Source organism: Rhinolophus sinicus, linkage group LG04, assembly GCF_036562045.2.
Source record: "Rhinolophus sinicus isolate RSC01 linkage group LG04, ASM3656204v1, whole genome shotgun sequence".
Lineage (NCBI taxonomy): Eukaryota > Metazoa > Chordata > Mammalia > Chiroptera > Rhinolophidae > Rhinolophus > Rhinolophus sinicus.
Window position 1 is genome coordinate 61,282,322 of NC_133754.1, and position 16,192 is coordinate 61,298,513.

The 16,192-nt window shown below is 46.8% G+C and overlaps 2 long non-coding RNA genes across 10 annotated transcripts in view; both read left to right on the forward strand.

The window, feature by feature from the left end:
* Positions 1–12,390, forward strand: part of LOC109456088 (uncharacterized) — a 139,273-nt gene extending 126,883 nt beyond the window's left edge. For 7 of the 8 annotated variants that reach the window (XR_012495520.1, XR_012495521.1, XR_012495519.1 and 4 more), the window contains exon 3: positions 982–12,390. This is a non-coding gene — a long non-coding RNA (uncharacterized LOC109456088). The remainder of the gene's footprint in view (positions 1–981) is intronic. The other variant, XR_012495524.1, reaches the window with a different exon arrangement.
* A 3,225-nt stretch (positions 12,391–15,615) lies between these two features.
* The window catches only part of LOC141571038 (uncharacterized), a 231,692-nt gene continuing 231,115 nt past the window's right edge, over positions 15,616–16,192 (forward strand). For both annotated transcript variants that reach the window (XR_012495526.1, XR_012495525.1), the window contains exon 1: positions 15,616–15,755. This is a non-coding gene — a long non-coding RNA (uncharacterized LOC141571038). The remainder of the gene's footprint in view (positions 15,756–16,192) is intronic.

Here is a 16,192-nt window from a genome sequence, read left to right on the forward strand (position 1 = left end):
ACCCTCCTGTGGGAGCTTCTCCCCAAGGGGCAAATCTCTGCCTTGGGGAAGTTCATGAGGTCACAGGGCACAGAGCGCTTCTTGATGGCGATGCAGGGTGGCCTGGAGGGGGGCTGCAGCCCACTCTGGTTTGCGCTTATGGAGAGTGCAGACACTGTACCCAGCTTGGAACTGGAGCACCCTGACCTGGTTTGGTGGTGGGGCCTTTGATTGGAGGAAATCCCGTTGAAGGCCCATGGCCTTCCCTAGGTAACCTGGGCAGAGGGTTGATCATCTGCTGGAAAATAATTAGGCTGTGAGCTAACTACGAGGAGAATGTCTCAGTTGAAGCTCTTCGGTTATAAGGAATAGAAACCTCTAGACATTTTTAAGCAAATGAGATTTATTGAAAGGACACAGCGGTCCATCTCGCAGACATCTAAGAAGAAACAGGCCCCCTGGAGAATGAGGAGTGCAGCCAGGACTGAAGTGGCGTCCTGTACCTTCCACGGAGCCCTGCAGTCTCTGATCTGCCTCTCTCTGTTCCTTCTCCTCTCAGGGGTTTTCTTGGGGAGATTCTTTGTTTTTACTTCTTCAAGGCTTTGGCTTGCATCAGCAGTGCCCCCATGCTACGCGGTCACATTTGTGTTCAAGTACCATCCTCTTCCTCCACTTAGTCTCATTGTCTCAGTCCCAAATTCCTGACAGAAAAAAATCCGGTTGGTGTTACTTGAGTCATGTCTATCTCTGGTCCAGTGGGCAGCAGCTCAGGAGCCAGGGGAAGGTAGTGTGGTTGGAGGGGAGCCACTTTGAGGGCACCGCTGGGAGGCAATGTTAGGGGTTGGCTACAATGTTAGGGATTGTACAGGAGATGTATGTGTCACCAGGGCAGCTGAAGAAAGCAATGACAGGTGTGTGTTTCTGTTGTAAGGATCAGGGATCTTCTGAGAGTGAGAATTTGGTACTGCTATTTCTGAATGTTCCTCCTTCTTTATTCCACAGGAAGTGTAACCATCACAACCAGGAAATGAAACCCAGCAGACACCTTTAAATTTCCCCTGGAGACATACCCAGGAAGTGAGAAGATGACATCATTAAGTTTTTAAACTAATATATGGATTTTTTTTTTCTAACTACAGAAGAAACACATAAATGACTATAGAAAACTTGGAGCACAGAAACACACAATGATGGAAGGAAAAAGCACTCTAATCCAAGGTAACTGCTGTTAACATATTGATGTATTTCCTTCTATTCGTTTTTTTTTCCTTTAAGTAGTAGCCTGAGGCTATGTGAAGGATCTGGGCTTCAGATCTATCTTTTGACTCTAATTATATGTCCTCAGACTCACTAAGACTTTAGGATCGCTTTACATTTATTCTCATAATTTTCCCAGAGCACACCGGGTTAGTTTTCCCTTGCTCTTTTTACCTTTTCCTGAGGGTGGCAGCTCAAATAGAATCCATATTTGCTGGTACCTCTGTACTGCCACCCACTTTTGTGCAAGTCACCACTGAAGCCTCCCCCTCCCCACAACTACCCACAGCTTTTTAACTGCTTCCTCTCCCAAGTCCTTCAATATCTTTCTTCAGGGGGATCTTTTTAAAGTCACAAATTTGATCTTATCAGTCCGTGCCGAAGGTCCCTAACTGGTTATCTTTTGCATGTAGGAGGAGAAGATAGACACAATCTTTAACAGGTAGCTCTGGCCCACTCATTCACTGTTTCCTTTCTTTCAGCTCTTGGACTGTCTTCATCCCATTTCTGCTTCAGGCCTTCGTGAACGCTCTTCCTGTCCTTCTGAAGAATTTCACTCTACTCCTCAGCTGGTTTACACACACCCAACCTCCAGGTCTCTGTCGATTCCTCAGAGAAGACTTTTCTGACTGTGGCCTCCTTATAGTCCCTCAACATCCCCTTTCCTTTTTCTTCATAGCAATAATCACAGTTTGTAATTGTATATTTACTTGTTTGGCTATTACATAATTCTGTCTCCCTGATAGATGTGAATGATCTCCAAAAAAGAACAAATCTATTTTGATGCATGCTGTATCCGACTCCTCCTGCCAATCCCAACGTGCCCACCATCCCCACCTCCCCACCCTGTGACGGTGCCTGTCATAGGTTAGGTGCTCAATCAATGCTTGTTGAATGAATGAGTGAATCCAGTGCTTGCCTGATGCAAATGCAAATGTGAAAGGTCACCACATTATATCATATAGGATTTGGAGGACTAGGGAGAGAACATGCTTTTCAATAATCCCTTGGTGAGAGCAACTTTCACATTTGCACCCATTTGTGAGTGCCCCAGAGGTGCACAGTACACAGCGATTGGCCACTGTGGTGAGGCCTGAGCTTGAACTGTGCCTGCTCGGATGCTGGTGTGTAAGGCAGCTTCCAGGGCTGGTGAGCAAGGTCGATGTTCAGCGAAGTGTTTACACCTTGGTGTGGCTTTGCCACTCTCTACTTCCCACACTTTGTGGGGAAGAGTTCATTCTAGAGCCTCTGACAGCTGCCAACCTGCCTGGGGTTGAACACCTCCATGGAGCAGTGCCCTCTGTCTCTGAATCAGCCTGTAGAGTGCTCTGGCTGTCACATAGATCTAACCTAAGTTAAAGACGGATTTAGCTTCCTCAGAACCTTTAACTATTGATTGCCTTCTGGAGATGTTTCTCCTCTGGAAGAACATCAAGTTCATTCATTGGACATTTATTGAACACTGGCACGGCATGCCAGGTCGGGATCCAGGCGTCGGGTACACACAGCCGAATGAGACACGTGGAAGAGCTTAGCTGGGGAATACCGATGCAGCTTGCAATGTAGTTTCGCACAATTACCTTAATTCAGCATAGCAACCTTATGATGTGCATGTCATTAAGCCTGCTTGAGGATATAGAAGCCTAAAGATTATACATTACCGCCCTGAAATCCTGTAGTTTGCATGTGAGGGAGCTACAGCTTAATCTCAAGTCTTTTGACTCCAACCCTGTGTTCATTTTACTACCTTGAACTAAAAGTATGAATGTATTTCTGCTTCATACAGCCCTGAGTACATTTAAGGGTTGCTAATGTACTCCCCGAATTATCTCTTCTCTGGATAAGCCTGGTCCCAAAAGTGGGATGAGACCCAGTGGGTCTTCCTTGGCACTACCCTTGTACGTTGCAGAAGATCCTGGCTACTGTACGACACGCTTCCATCTACAACCAGGAGTGTCTCAGCCTAGAAAACTAGATTCTGAAGAGGAAGTCAGGGTGGTTATTCTCCCCTGGGCAATGAAGCCAGTTGCTAAGCCTGGGACCTGTTCTCTAGGGCAATTCAGGAGGTGCTTTCCCAGCAAGCATTGTACAATGAAACATAATAGACGCCTGGATTTCCAGGGAGGGATGTCTGACACTTGTGGCTTCCTTTAAACGACATTCCTGTAAGGGCCCCCTCTACTTAAACAGTTCATGTTATAGAGCACTCATCACTACCTGAGAAATTGCATTACACTTACAGGCAGATCCATTAGAATTTTGGCTCAACATATCAGGAAAAAATTCTGGTCTTCTTGAGGCTGGGAAGTGTAAACACAGTGTCTCTCCATGAAGTGTGCGGGGAGTCCCGACCTGAGTGCAGGCCTGGGCGGGCATGTCTGAGCAGGCCTGGTGAAAGGCCGGGTGGGCCTGCTCAAGGTTTATTTGCATGAGAAGCCTCCCGGGAAGGAGCTCATCTAGGAGGAAGAAGGAACCAGGGACAAACGGCTGACCTAGTGTCCAGGCTTTGATTGCAGCAGGCGAGAGTGATTCTGAACCTGGCTTAATGTCTGCCTCAGAACTGGGTGTGGCTCACAACTCAGCTCTCACTGGACTTCTTCAGGAGACCTACGGAGAGTAAAAAGGCTGTAGATAAAAATGGAAAGAATGGTTTAAACTAACACGCGGTTGTCACTGGGGAACCAGCTTTGGGACTTGTCGTGAGAGAAAAACACACAACTGGAAGAGACGTTCTCTCTTCCACCACATTGTGGAACCCTGAAGTTCTTTGGCTTTAGGGGGCCTCCAGCACCTCTGTGGTGGCAGGAGAGCCGCACCCAGCAGAGGGGGCAGTGCTTGGTGTCCTGGTTAGAGAACCTGGATCAGGTTAAGGGGAACAAAATGGTGGCTGACCAGAAAACTATGTGTGTCTTGAGCATACCTGAGGCACCCTTTTAGGATCTAGAAATATTGAAGGTAATTATGGGGCGCTGACACCCTGAGTGAGCCAGTGAAAGGAAAGTCGTTATTACGAATGTGGTTGTATACAAATTGCCTTAAGCCTGGGAGGACCTTCATGGGTCTGCCCGCCAGCTTCTCTTTTCCTGGTTGGACAGCCCTGTGTCCTCAGTCATGTCTCAGAACCCAAAGTTCTGAGTCTCCCACTGGTCTCACTACTCCCTTTAGAAACATGCCAAGCTGTGAGAGCCCAAACTGTTTGCTATAAGAATTGTAAGAATCCTAGAATTAATATGGCCTAACACTCTGCTTTTGATTAGATGAAATGAAGGCTCTCAGAGGTGTGAGGTGACGTGCCCCAACTTTCTGTGCCCAGTCAGTAGAAGAGCAAGGACTTCCCCCAAATCACTTCACCATGCTTTCCTTTTTACTTCAATAGATGCCTCCAGTTGGGTGCGCATCTGAGCCAGGGACTTGGGATGTCTGGACAAATGGAGCAATTACCTTCTCATGGCCAGACATGATAGAGCTTTGGCTTGTCCTACAGTTATGAGACATTTAGTTTTAACCCTCCAGGAGTAAGGCAAACAGATACAACTGTTTATTACATACCCTGATTTGATGGGGCAGTCCCAGCGGGCCGTGCCGGCACATTTCCCGACGCCAGCAGTGAGGGGTACCTCCGTGGAAAGGGCAGTTTCTTTCCTGTTGGAAATAAGGCTGTGCAGGCAGCTCTGGGCAGAGACAGAAAGTGACTGAAGGAGATATGGTCAAGTGACCCTGAAACAAGTGGGACAGCTCTTTACATGGGACAATATAGTGCTCAGACAGAAAATTCCCCCCAAAACCGAACAAACAATGCCCTGCTATCAGTGGAGGTCCCAGATAGAGGGCTGGGAGGGACCCACGTAGCCAGTGGGATTGTTCTGATGTTGGAAATGGAATGGGAGAACAGCAGTTCCCAGGCTTTGTCTTATTTCTGGGACCACAGCAAAACTTGGAGATGGCCTGCGAATATCAGCATTTCATAGAAATCTTCCCCTTGTTCTAGAATTTACCATCTGTAGTAAGGGTTAATAAGTAGGCTTTTCTTCTAAGCCGAGTCTAATTGATTCATGGTGACGGTTGGAAGCATTGTGTTGAGAAGGATTCTGAGACTGCGTCTGAGGCAAAAATGTGTGTTGTAATCAGCCAGCAATGTCTTTTGTCAACATGCCAGGGAGGAGGGTGCGGAAGAGTCTTGAGCATTGTGGAAGGCGGAGTAATGGTCTCAAGATGTCCCTATCCAAATCTCTGGCACCTGTGAATAAGTTATGTTACGTGGCAAAGGGGAAATTAAGGTTGCAGATGGGCTGACCTTGAGATGGGGAGATGCTGCTGATTACCTGGGTGGGTCCAATGTACTCACAAGGATCCTTGTAAGTGAAAGAGGGAGATGGGGTTCTTGAAATCAGTGATGTGATGTTGAGAAAGACTTCACTGTCCATAGCGGGCTTTGAAGCTGGAAAAGGCCATGAGCCAAGGAATGCAGGCAGCCTCTAGAAGCTGGAAAATGCCAGGAAATAGATTCCCCCCGGCAGCTCCAGAAAGTTCAGGTGACACCTTGATTTTAAGCCCTGTAAGAGCCATTTTGGATGTGGTCTCCAGAAGTGTAAGATAACAAATCTGTGTTATTTTAAGACACCAAATTTATTGTATTTTGTTACAGTAGCAAAAGGAAACGAATACAGGTCTCTATTATTTTCCACCCACGACTCATCAGGGAGTCTTCCCTTACATTTGACCTAAAGTTCGCATTCAGTTGCTCCAGCCCTTTGTTTTGGACATCTGGAACAGGATCTCTAAGGTTGTTAAGATTCCAGAATGCTCTCCCTTATGAGAGGCTATAAAAGCACCACCATTAGGAAAACTTTAAAAGGGAATCACACAGGTTTTGTGATTTTCCTACAACCTTGAAGTGGTTAGGTAAGGAAGAGTGTCCCAGAGAGGCAGGTCCAGAGCTGAGCAGCAGATTCTTGGCCATCATGGCCACACCATGAAGCATGGTAATGGCACTCCTAACGCTGGCCTTCATTTTTCTCACCCGCAAGGTGAGAACTAGATATCCTCAGGAAGGTCTCTTTGATATTTGATAGTTTTAAGTACTTGGAAATTATGCTGGAGAAACTAGCAACAACCGAATGTCTTTTAAATACTTAGCATTTTAGTTACATGATATGATTTGTTTTCACAACAGCTGTATGAGGTGGTCATGTCACATGAGACCCCACTTTATAGGTGAAGGCATAAAGGCTCAGAGAGGTGAAGCTGTTTTGTAAATCATCCAGCTAGTAAGCTGAGGAGCCACAAATCAAATTTTGATGTCAGAAGACAATGCTTTTTCCATGACATCATGCTACCTCCCAATAACGATTCCTTTCTTCCTTCCGGGAAGGACTCTGGCCCTGGATTCTGCTGAGGACACAATTCAGGTGGCCACAATCACAGGCTGAGTCCAGGAGTGATGCTTTTAGGGTGAAGCTCTTTGTCACACCAGGAGTTCCATAGTGAAATAAGAATAATTGTTTTGTAACCCAAATATCTGTGATTTTGTTTCTTTTCCTGGCTGGGCTGGGAACCAGTTGTGTGATCTTGGGTAAGTCACTTTATTTCTCTGGGCCTCCATTTCCTGGCCTGTGAAATGGGGAGGATAGACTAGAATCAATGTTTTCTAATCATTTCTTTTTTGAATTCATTACACATGAGGTAAGGAGATTTTGCTGAGCATTAGTAGCTGCAATTTATATTAAAAAAACAATTTATTTTTTAATTTTTGAGGTAAATCATAAAACGATATACACCGTCTCCCTCCACCTCCTTTCTGGGCAATATGCTCCTCTCTCCATCCTGCCATCTTGTCCACAGTTAAGAATCCCTCTATTTGATGGCTTAGAATTTTGCTCTGGGTGTAAGATTACTGGAGTCTAAGGATATATACGCATTCTGGAAGAAGAGAGGAGACAAGACAACCTTTCTGTGTCGCCCATCTCTCTTCCCGGAACCTATCCTGACCCATTTTTCTCTGCCTGCAACATTTATTTCCCTCTGTCCCCCCTCAGGCTGCCCCTTGACTCTCCCTGTCTACGAAGCAGCAGGCAGACGGCCCTCCTGTTTGAGCAGGCCATCTCTCAGTGCGATTGCAAGCGTGGTTATCTTTTATTTCTGGCATGTGCTGTAACACAAGAGTGATCTCGACTTCAGAGATTATCACCTCTCATCTTTTATTCTCTCTTTTCTCCTCTTCTTTTTCTTCCTGCAAGATGATAGAATTACCAGACAAGCCCTCCCTTCCTCCCGGCCTAGTCAGAGCTCAGAGCTATTTACTTCTTGGGTAAACAGCTGTAATCTCCCTAACCAGACTTTATCACAGTTAAGCGAGTTAAATTCTCCTGGTCTAATCCCCTATGTGCTGTGGTTTTCTGAGTATAAAGTTTTCGACATCTTTTGATATAATATGGCAACTTGGGGCCACTGCATGTGATTAGGTATCAGGCAAAGAGGTTTCAATCTGACTGAACTGGAGAAGAAGGGCCCCTCTGCAAAACAGCTTTGGGTAGAAAAATACATGGAAAAGCACACCTGCTCCCAAGAGGAAAGGAGGAGGGGTACATAGGTGTTTTGCAGTGCCCAGGTTATGCAAATCCTTGATGGACAGTCAGTAAGCTGAGATCGAAACTGAGTCAGCCTGCATGTCCGTGTCCTTTTGTGTTGTCCCTAACCACATGACACAGCGGCCAGGGGAAGATAGGAGAAGTAAATGGCACCGTGCCTGAACTTGGAAGAATGTCATTTCTAACGGGAGAAACAAGAGGGACTTGCACCTCCAGAAAGAAGTACAAGGGCAGATGAGGATCAAGGCTAAATCAGACTTGGTTCAAATGAATGAAAATTTTGGGGCACGGGAAATAGAGGACAGGCGATCAATTGGTTTGACAGAAAGGTGTATGCATGCGGATGGAGACAGGAGCAAGCCTGGGACACTGGACAGGCCTGGGTATGTATGGCGGTGGTGGTCGTGTCAGTAGGGGTGGCAGAGCAACACTGCAAATATTAGCAGCAGCAGAAACCAAAGCTTGGGAGTAGGAAGGAGCCTGGTGTGTGTCACGTCCAGTGGGGACTTGTCCAGCTTTTTACGCCCAGAGGCAACTGTGGCTGCTGTGGAAGTGCCAGACCCACGCTCAGAAGCCTTTCTTGTTTCTCCGTTTAGATGCTATACGGTGGCTTTTTTTTCTTGTCGACCTTCCCGCCACTCCTAAATTCGGTTCCTGTTCTCTGCCTCGCCTTGCCTGCCAGCGCCACCCATGCTCTCAGCCAAGCAGTGACATTTTCCTCAAGCACAGCCTGTGCATTTTAAAGTCTGAGATGCGCTTTGGGGTTCGATTCCTCTTGCCACCCTCCCTTTAAATGTGTGTGTGTGTGTATGTGTGTGTGTGTGTGTGTGAGAGAGAGAGAGAGAGAGAGAGAGAGAGTGTATTTTTGGTTTTGAATCCCCATTAAAAAGAAAAAAGTAAATTGCCAGGGCTGAGGATTGAGGGGCAATTCGCAGAGCCCAATAAACCGCCCTATGGTCCCCACTGCAGGCTATACTTTGATGGAGGCAGATCCATCAGCAAGTTAGCTCTGTCTCTGAGAGCAGCCCCAACACTCAGGTTAGGGGGCAGCTGGGGATACTAAGGTTTCTCTCACCATTCACCTGCTTGGGGAAAGACAGGGCCCCAGGCCACCTCTCCATGGGTCCCTTGTCCCTTCCAGCTGGATAGCATCCCCCTGCAGAGCCTTGGGAAGTGTGTTCTGAGTGCTGCCCTGGTTCTCATGTTTTTCTCTTTCTGTATCCCCGCCCCCTCCCTCCCCCTACCTCCAGCAGCAAGACCTGCTGGGCTCTCTGCTGGGAAAGGACAGTGAACAGCTACCCAGTCCCAGCAAACCTGGTACTTCCTCCCAAGGGTCAGATGCACTGCACCAGCTGCAGGGAGATTTCCAGGCCACCCTTGGCATGTGTCCTAAACGTGCTCCTTGCAGCTCCTCCACTGCCTCCCTGGGCTCTTCACTCCTAGAGGCCTCCATCTTGGTCCTTAAAAAAAAAACCTCCATCTCCATGTTTGTCTGCAGAAGTCCTTGCTGACTTTTGTTAGAGAGAGAGAGAGAGAGAGAGAGAGAGAGAATATATAAATGAATGAATGAATGAATGAATGAATGAAAATAAAATCAAGGGTAGGGTATTTGCACTAGATACCTGCCACTGAAATACCAGCTCCCTTCCCGCCCAACAAATTCACCTCTTTTCCACATTGGTCATTTTTGGAGGGGGTTAGGACTGTGTCCCCTTTTGCTCTGAGTGTTTAAAAAGCTATCAGGCATTAATACTCACTGTGAATTGTCGTCTTCTAGGGGCAGCTGGTGGGATCTGAGTTTGGGGAAGCTGTGCGACAAAGAGAAAAGAAAACATGGGCAGTTTCCTTGGGGAGGCACTCTCAGCTGCTAAGGGGTCCCCAGGCACTGGTCTTCTAGGTGACCAAAGGAAAGCAAGAAGGACTAATGGGACTGAGAAGGAAGAGACTGAAGGTGAATGTGACTATACCTTCAACTGTGAGCACTACCTGCTTCCCTTCCTCTCTCCACACCTTCCTCTCACAGAGCAGACGTGGGCTGGGGCTAGTGGGGTGAGAGGGCAGTGTTTTGGGCAAGGCCCTGATCCTGCTGGCCTAGCCCAGTGGTCAGCAGGGCTGAGTCCCCTTGTCCCCAGGTTGGGAGGAGAAGGTGGCTCTTCTTCCCAATGCTGCACATGTCTTACTGTCTGCTATGGTTGTCTGGCCTGCTTCTGGAGTTCCTGACCCTAGTTTGGAGATGCCCTGACTGAAGCAAGTCATGACAGTATCCCTCACCCCATACCTTTGTTTTAAATGTGAACAAAATGTAATAATTTTAAGAGACTATAAGTAGTGAATATCAAAATGTATATAGCCACAGAAATGAGCAAGAAATCAAGTGGAAGAGTTTTCATGAAGCACTTACTACATCCAAGACATAACATTGACCATCATGGGTCTATTAACGAAAACAATAGTAATAATATTGATAGATATCCTTCATTGACTGTCTTTTATGTGCCACGCATTCTCTCATATAATCCTGACAATAACCCTTTCATCTTCAATCGACGGTTAAGGAAACAGACTTAAAAAGGTTGAGTAACTTGCTCAAGGCTACATAAGTAGTTAAGGGGCAAGGTTGGGATTCAGACTCACTTCCAGTGCCAATAACTCTCTCTCTCACCAGGAAATATGGGAACACAGGAACCAAACAAGTCAGTAGAGAAAGCTGTGGACTTACATGTTCAGGTCTGTGGTTCTGACAATAAATCTTTTACGAGGTACTAGAGAGAGAAGTTCTGTTAGAGGCTGCAGTGGTGACAGAAGTTTCTGGAAGGAGTTGAGGCTTGATCTGGATTTAGGTAAGTGAAGGGGTGAGCAGAGGTACAGGAACGAGCATAAGGTATGTGAGGGTCAGGGAGGAGATGAGTAAGAGAGAGAAGCCTTGGTGTAGGGAAATAGTGGGAGCGAAGGCTGCAGATCAGTGTGGTTAAATGCTACAGTCCCCAGCCATTCTCTGTGTGACTTTGGGTACACTACTAAACCCTTCAAAGCCCCAGTTCCTTATCAGTAAAACAGGAATAATGATAGTACCTGCTTTACCTTTCTGTGGTGAGGATTGTGACGTAATGAAAGCAAGGTACTTAGCACAGTAGCTGGCGCATGCGGACTGCCACGTACATGTCCTCTGTAGTTGAAAACGTTCTTTCCTCACTTGATAAACCCCTGGGTGTTTGTGTTATTGATACTGTGCTAAGGGGACAGGAGTCTGCCATCCTCCCAGCATGCCGGCATTCTGAATAAGCCTGCTTTTCTTCCCACCAACCTTGTCTCTTGATTTTTAACTTTTGCAGGCGGCAGGCAGCCAGACCTTAGCACGGTATTGTTATCGTAACTCTTTTTCCTTCTTCAGGGTCCTCCAACCAGAGTCATGAAGTCCAGTTGCCACTATTTTCATAACACTTGTTGTTTCTTTCCCTTTCTTGCTGCCATTACCCTATCCTAGATCCCTGTCATGACATGCCTAAGTTATTGCAAAAGACTCCTACTGGTTTCCTGCATTCAGGCTTTCTCCACATCCATCTCCCTGGTACATGAACACGACTATTCCCCCTAAAACACAGCTCTCTTAATCTGACTTCCTTGCTCAAAACCCTCTAGTGACTCACTCTTGCCTTTGAGATTAAATCCAGACTTCTCAGCTGAATCACCTACAACCGACTTTTCTATTTATTTGTCTTGTTTCTCAATGTGGTTGCTGTTATTGCCCTACAAACATGCTATGTTCTTCCCCGTTCAAGGAGCTTTCACCTTTGTTTCTTCCTCCAGGAATACTGTACACCTCTTCCTCTCCATCCAGCCAAGCACTGACCTTCCAGGCTGGCTCATCTGAAACCCACCTCCTGTGTGAAGTTGTTTCTGACCAGTCCAGCTCATGAGAGCTCTTTCCTTGGTGGACAGCTCTTATACCCTCCCTGTGCCTTGGTCATTTGGCTGAGAGCTGTCTTGTTAATGATATATACTCATGAAAATGAAAAGTTTCCCCAAATGGGCTGCAAATCCTCATGGGAAATCCACTTCATCTGTCTTGTCTGTCCCCTGTGGTTCCCAGCATAGGGCAGGGCTGAGCATATAAAAGGCATTCAATACATTTTTATTAATTTTGTTGAATAAATTTGGTCGTGAGAATAATGATAATGAAGAATGGACAGTGGGAGACAAGAACCCCTTTTCCTGTGATGCAGCAGAAGCTGTGGCTCAGACCCTGGAAACCACTTTCCCTTTCTCTTTGTGCTTCCTGCTGAGCCATCATCACTTTCTCCAGCCTTGCTTTCTGCCCGTAGAAGCTGCTCTCAGCCCACATTTCTTCTCTTGAGCTTCTCGGTAGAGCTCAGAGCCCTTTTAGGAGGCAAGCTGGGATGGGTTGGTCTTAGATGTAAGTCCTGTCTCTGCTACCCCACCCAAGGCCCTGCTGGTGATTCACGATTGGTTGGGAGTGTTTGTTTAATGTCTGAACGGATGAGTCTGGAGCTATGAATAAAGAATGGCACACAGTGGAATACAATGTATTGTATCATATCATTAAAGCCTTTAACAATGATATGTGGCCATTTGTTGTATCCTTAATGACAATTACAGCAATAATGGTGACAATCTGAGGAAGAGCAGAGCAGGATAAATGATGGGTGGGACACCCGAGAGACTATTCTCATCCTGGGGACTTGGGGTTGCAATCTCGGCTTTCAATTTTTTTGGGTTTCTGTTCCATGCCCAGCTGGCAAGCCACCTCCCTCTGATTCAAAGGGGGAAGCAGAATCCCTCACCCGGGGATCTTGGGGACGTCAAACTGCTCCTTACGCAACAGCCTCCTAATGAGTTAAGTGTAAATGAATCAGAAGCAGATGGATTGGATTGTTCTGGAAATACACCCGAGGTTTAAAAATTAAGGGAAAAAGCATTTTGGCAAAAGGCATTTTGGGGTTTGCCAAGACCCAGAACATTTGAAAAACAGTTCAAGATTTTTTTCTTTTTCTTTTTCTTTTCCCTTTGGTTGCAAAACCCAAAATGCTGCCTGGAGGCAGTAGAAAGAGATGGGCTTTCGTTCTCCTTTCAGACTGAAGTTCCTCCTGCCGTGTGGGTAATGGACCCCAGAGAGGAGGCAATGGGCTATGAATTGTACCAGGGACTGATGGTGTCTGGGGGCAAAGTACTCTGCCTCCATTTGCAGGGAAAGGTGGCCCCTTGGGCCTGCAGCTCCCAGACTGGACCTCAGCCCTCTGGGCCTGCCTTAGGCTGCTACCTATGCTTTGCAATGTGCCTGCCTTTCATAAGATTTGACTCACCTCATTATATAAGGGAAACGGTCTCCAATTTGCTAGGCGAGAAACTTTGGAGGTTAGCAAACACTAATCCAATAAAACATAAAGTGAAATGTTTATTCTAGAAAAAAACCCTTTAAACAATTTTTTTTTTATTAGTCACATTTGGCATAGTTGAGCCTTTCCCTGGAGAGATCATCTTGCTGAGGGAAAAGAAAAACAGCAACTGTCTCAGAAGAAAACTCAACCCAGCAGTTTCTAAATCTGTTGCTGGCTTGCTGTGTGATTGTACACAAGACATCAAACCTCTCTGTGCTTTGTTTTCCCAATAACCATCTCTAACGGTTTTCTCTGATCAAGCACTATATAAATCAAATAAGTCAGGGCTAATTAATGTATATAACACATGTTAATGTTATAGGAGCACTGGCTGTCCTTGGTGTGTATGACACATAGTCCACTTGCTGGATTTCAGTAATCTCCCTTCCCCTCTATTTCCCCCAAGCACCTACCTGTGAAAGCCTACTCACCTGCCTGCCTCTCAGAATCCTGTGCCATGTAAGTTTGATGAGCCTGGCCATTCCTCGGGCCATGACTTGGGAGGGAGTGGCTCTGTGACCTGGGGTCCCATCACAGGATTTCTAATCGCTGTCCTCATTTATGGCTCTATGACAACTCTGAAATAAAAACAATATTGGTCTTTCCCTTTGAGTTGCTCTTACAGATCTCACCTCCTCAGGCTGCTGTCTGCCAGCCTTGTCTGCTTCTAACGGGGACTGGGGAGGCCCCAGAGCTTGGGATGGTGAGAGGTCAGGAGGTGCAGCTCAGACTGTGGGTGCTAAAGGCAGAGGGGAGCAGAGCACGACTGAATTCCGTCCCTCCTGGGAAGTCCGGCTTGTTTCTTCATTTGTTCATTCACTTATTCCTTCATCAGTTGTGTTCTTGCTGGATCATGACCTGATCCCTCAGTGAAGACAGGGCTGTTCGCCGCAGCCCACAGTCGTAACAACCGCCAGCAATTGCATAATCGTTGATAGTTTATAAAGAGCTGGCACATATGTAATCTCATGATGCCTCTTCTCAAAAATCCACAGAATATGCAGGGAACTTCACATCATCTGGTCACCGTCTCATGTTACAGAGGGTATGTTCTTCCCGAGGTCCCACAGCCAGTTAGTGGCAGGGCTGGGTCTGGTGCCCTCATCACATCCCATGCTTCCTTTTTGCACTGGCACTCACTGTGTTCCGGATCAGGATCTATGCTGTTCTGTGTCGTCTTGTTTACATCACCCCGTGTGGACTGGGAAGTCCTTTGGGACAAGCTCATGTTTTGCACAGCTCCATAACTCACGTGGTTATGTACAGGAGCGTCTTGTATATGGAGTCTGCTTAACAAATATCTACTCGACAGGGAAAGTATCAAATTGGGCAGAATGAGGGGCAACCCCAGACAGAGCGGATTGCCATTGAGTTCCAAGACCTGAAAGATGCGGTTTCTGCTCTCTGGGATCCTCCCGAATGGTTATATCATTGCCCAGTGGTGCCCCCTCCCTCCTTTAGTGTAGATCTGGCCTAACTGTCATCAGCTGCCGTGCCATTTTCCTCATCATCACCACTGTCACATATTGAGCTCCTCGAATGGGCCAAGAAATTTAAAGGAAAGTGGTAGATATTGTCCCAGACAAATAAGTACTAAGCAGAAGTTTGGGAACTGGAGGGAGGAAGCAGCCCATCTGGGGAGGGAGGGAAGCAGCACCTACCTAGGCTACTAGCTGGGGTCTGGCCCCACCCTGAAGTGCTGGCTTCTTATCAGACTTGCTGGGTGACCTCAGCCCTCTAACTCTGTGAGAACAAAGATGCTCTCTGTCCCGCCTACTTGTTCCTTAACCATATGAGCTGAGAGGGCAAATGAGATCCCACTTTGAACTCCCAGGAGGAAAGGCACTAGTAATAACAATGATTACATGGAGGTTATGGCTGGTGGAAGCTGCCGTCAAACAGAAAACAGCTCAGCTGTCAGGGCAATTGGAGGCCCCTTTTAGTTGCTGAGAGTAGTCCATCCTCTTCTCTGCCTCTGGCGGGTGGGGAGAGGCCTGGGAAAGACAGAGAGCACAAAAGGGGTTCTGTTTCAGCCTCTTACTGTTCTTGGATCTGCTAGGTGTATGGGAATCCTGAGGAGGCTGCCCCTTCCCCTAGTTTCTTTCTCTGACCTGCTAACTCTGGCTTCTCCATTGTTGACATGATGATTCAGGGCAAAAGTGGACCTGTCAGAGAAGGAAGGTAAGGTAAGATAAAAATAAAATAAAAAGGTAGACACAATTATAAGCCTCTTTTACCATAGTGCCCCTTCCTACCCCAACACTGACATCCTTAAAACAAAAATCCCACTGCAAAGCTCAGAATGGGGGTTAGGCTTCCGGCTCCAGGTCAAGGGGGAGGGGCAGGGGAAGTGGGCGCGAGAGGCAGAGCACAGAGAGGCCTGGCCAGGACGCAGGGCTGTGGGAAGCGGGCCCTGCCTCAGCCCTGCACGCTGCGCTCTGCTCGCTTTCACTCAGGAGCGGGGGCGCCACTGCAGCGTGATTGATGGGTTCCAGCTTGAATGGAAAGTCCAGATTCCAGCGAGACAGTTTAAGAGGTAGGAGGAGAGACAGTTCTCACATCTGCAACAAAATTAAAAATTAAATACATAAAATTTGTGAGTTTACAAATAGAACTGTTACTTGTTACTCGGGGTATTAACAATCTCCTTCTACGATTAAAAATTTTTTTTTAATTTAAAATTTTTTTTCCGGTAACGCCCGTGAAAGACGTTTGTTTCAGTTGCCAACATTTCTGCAGAACTAATGTGGGTGGATTGTGACAGATATAATTTCTCCATCCTACAGTTTCATCAACTTGAGTTCTGTTAAACTATACCCGCTGGGCTTAGCTCCTTTTAAAGTTTCCGCTTTGACAGGTAGATTTATTAGTCTTGAAATTTGTACAAATCAGATGTCACTCGTGGCAACTTGTCAAAATGTCAGTCTGGCAAGGCGGCATGAAAGGCTTTCTGGAGAGAGAGACAGACGCAAG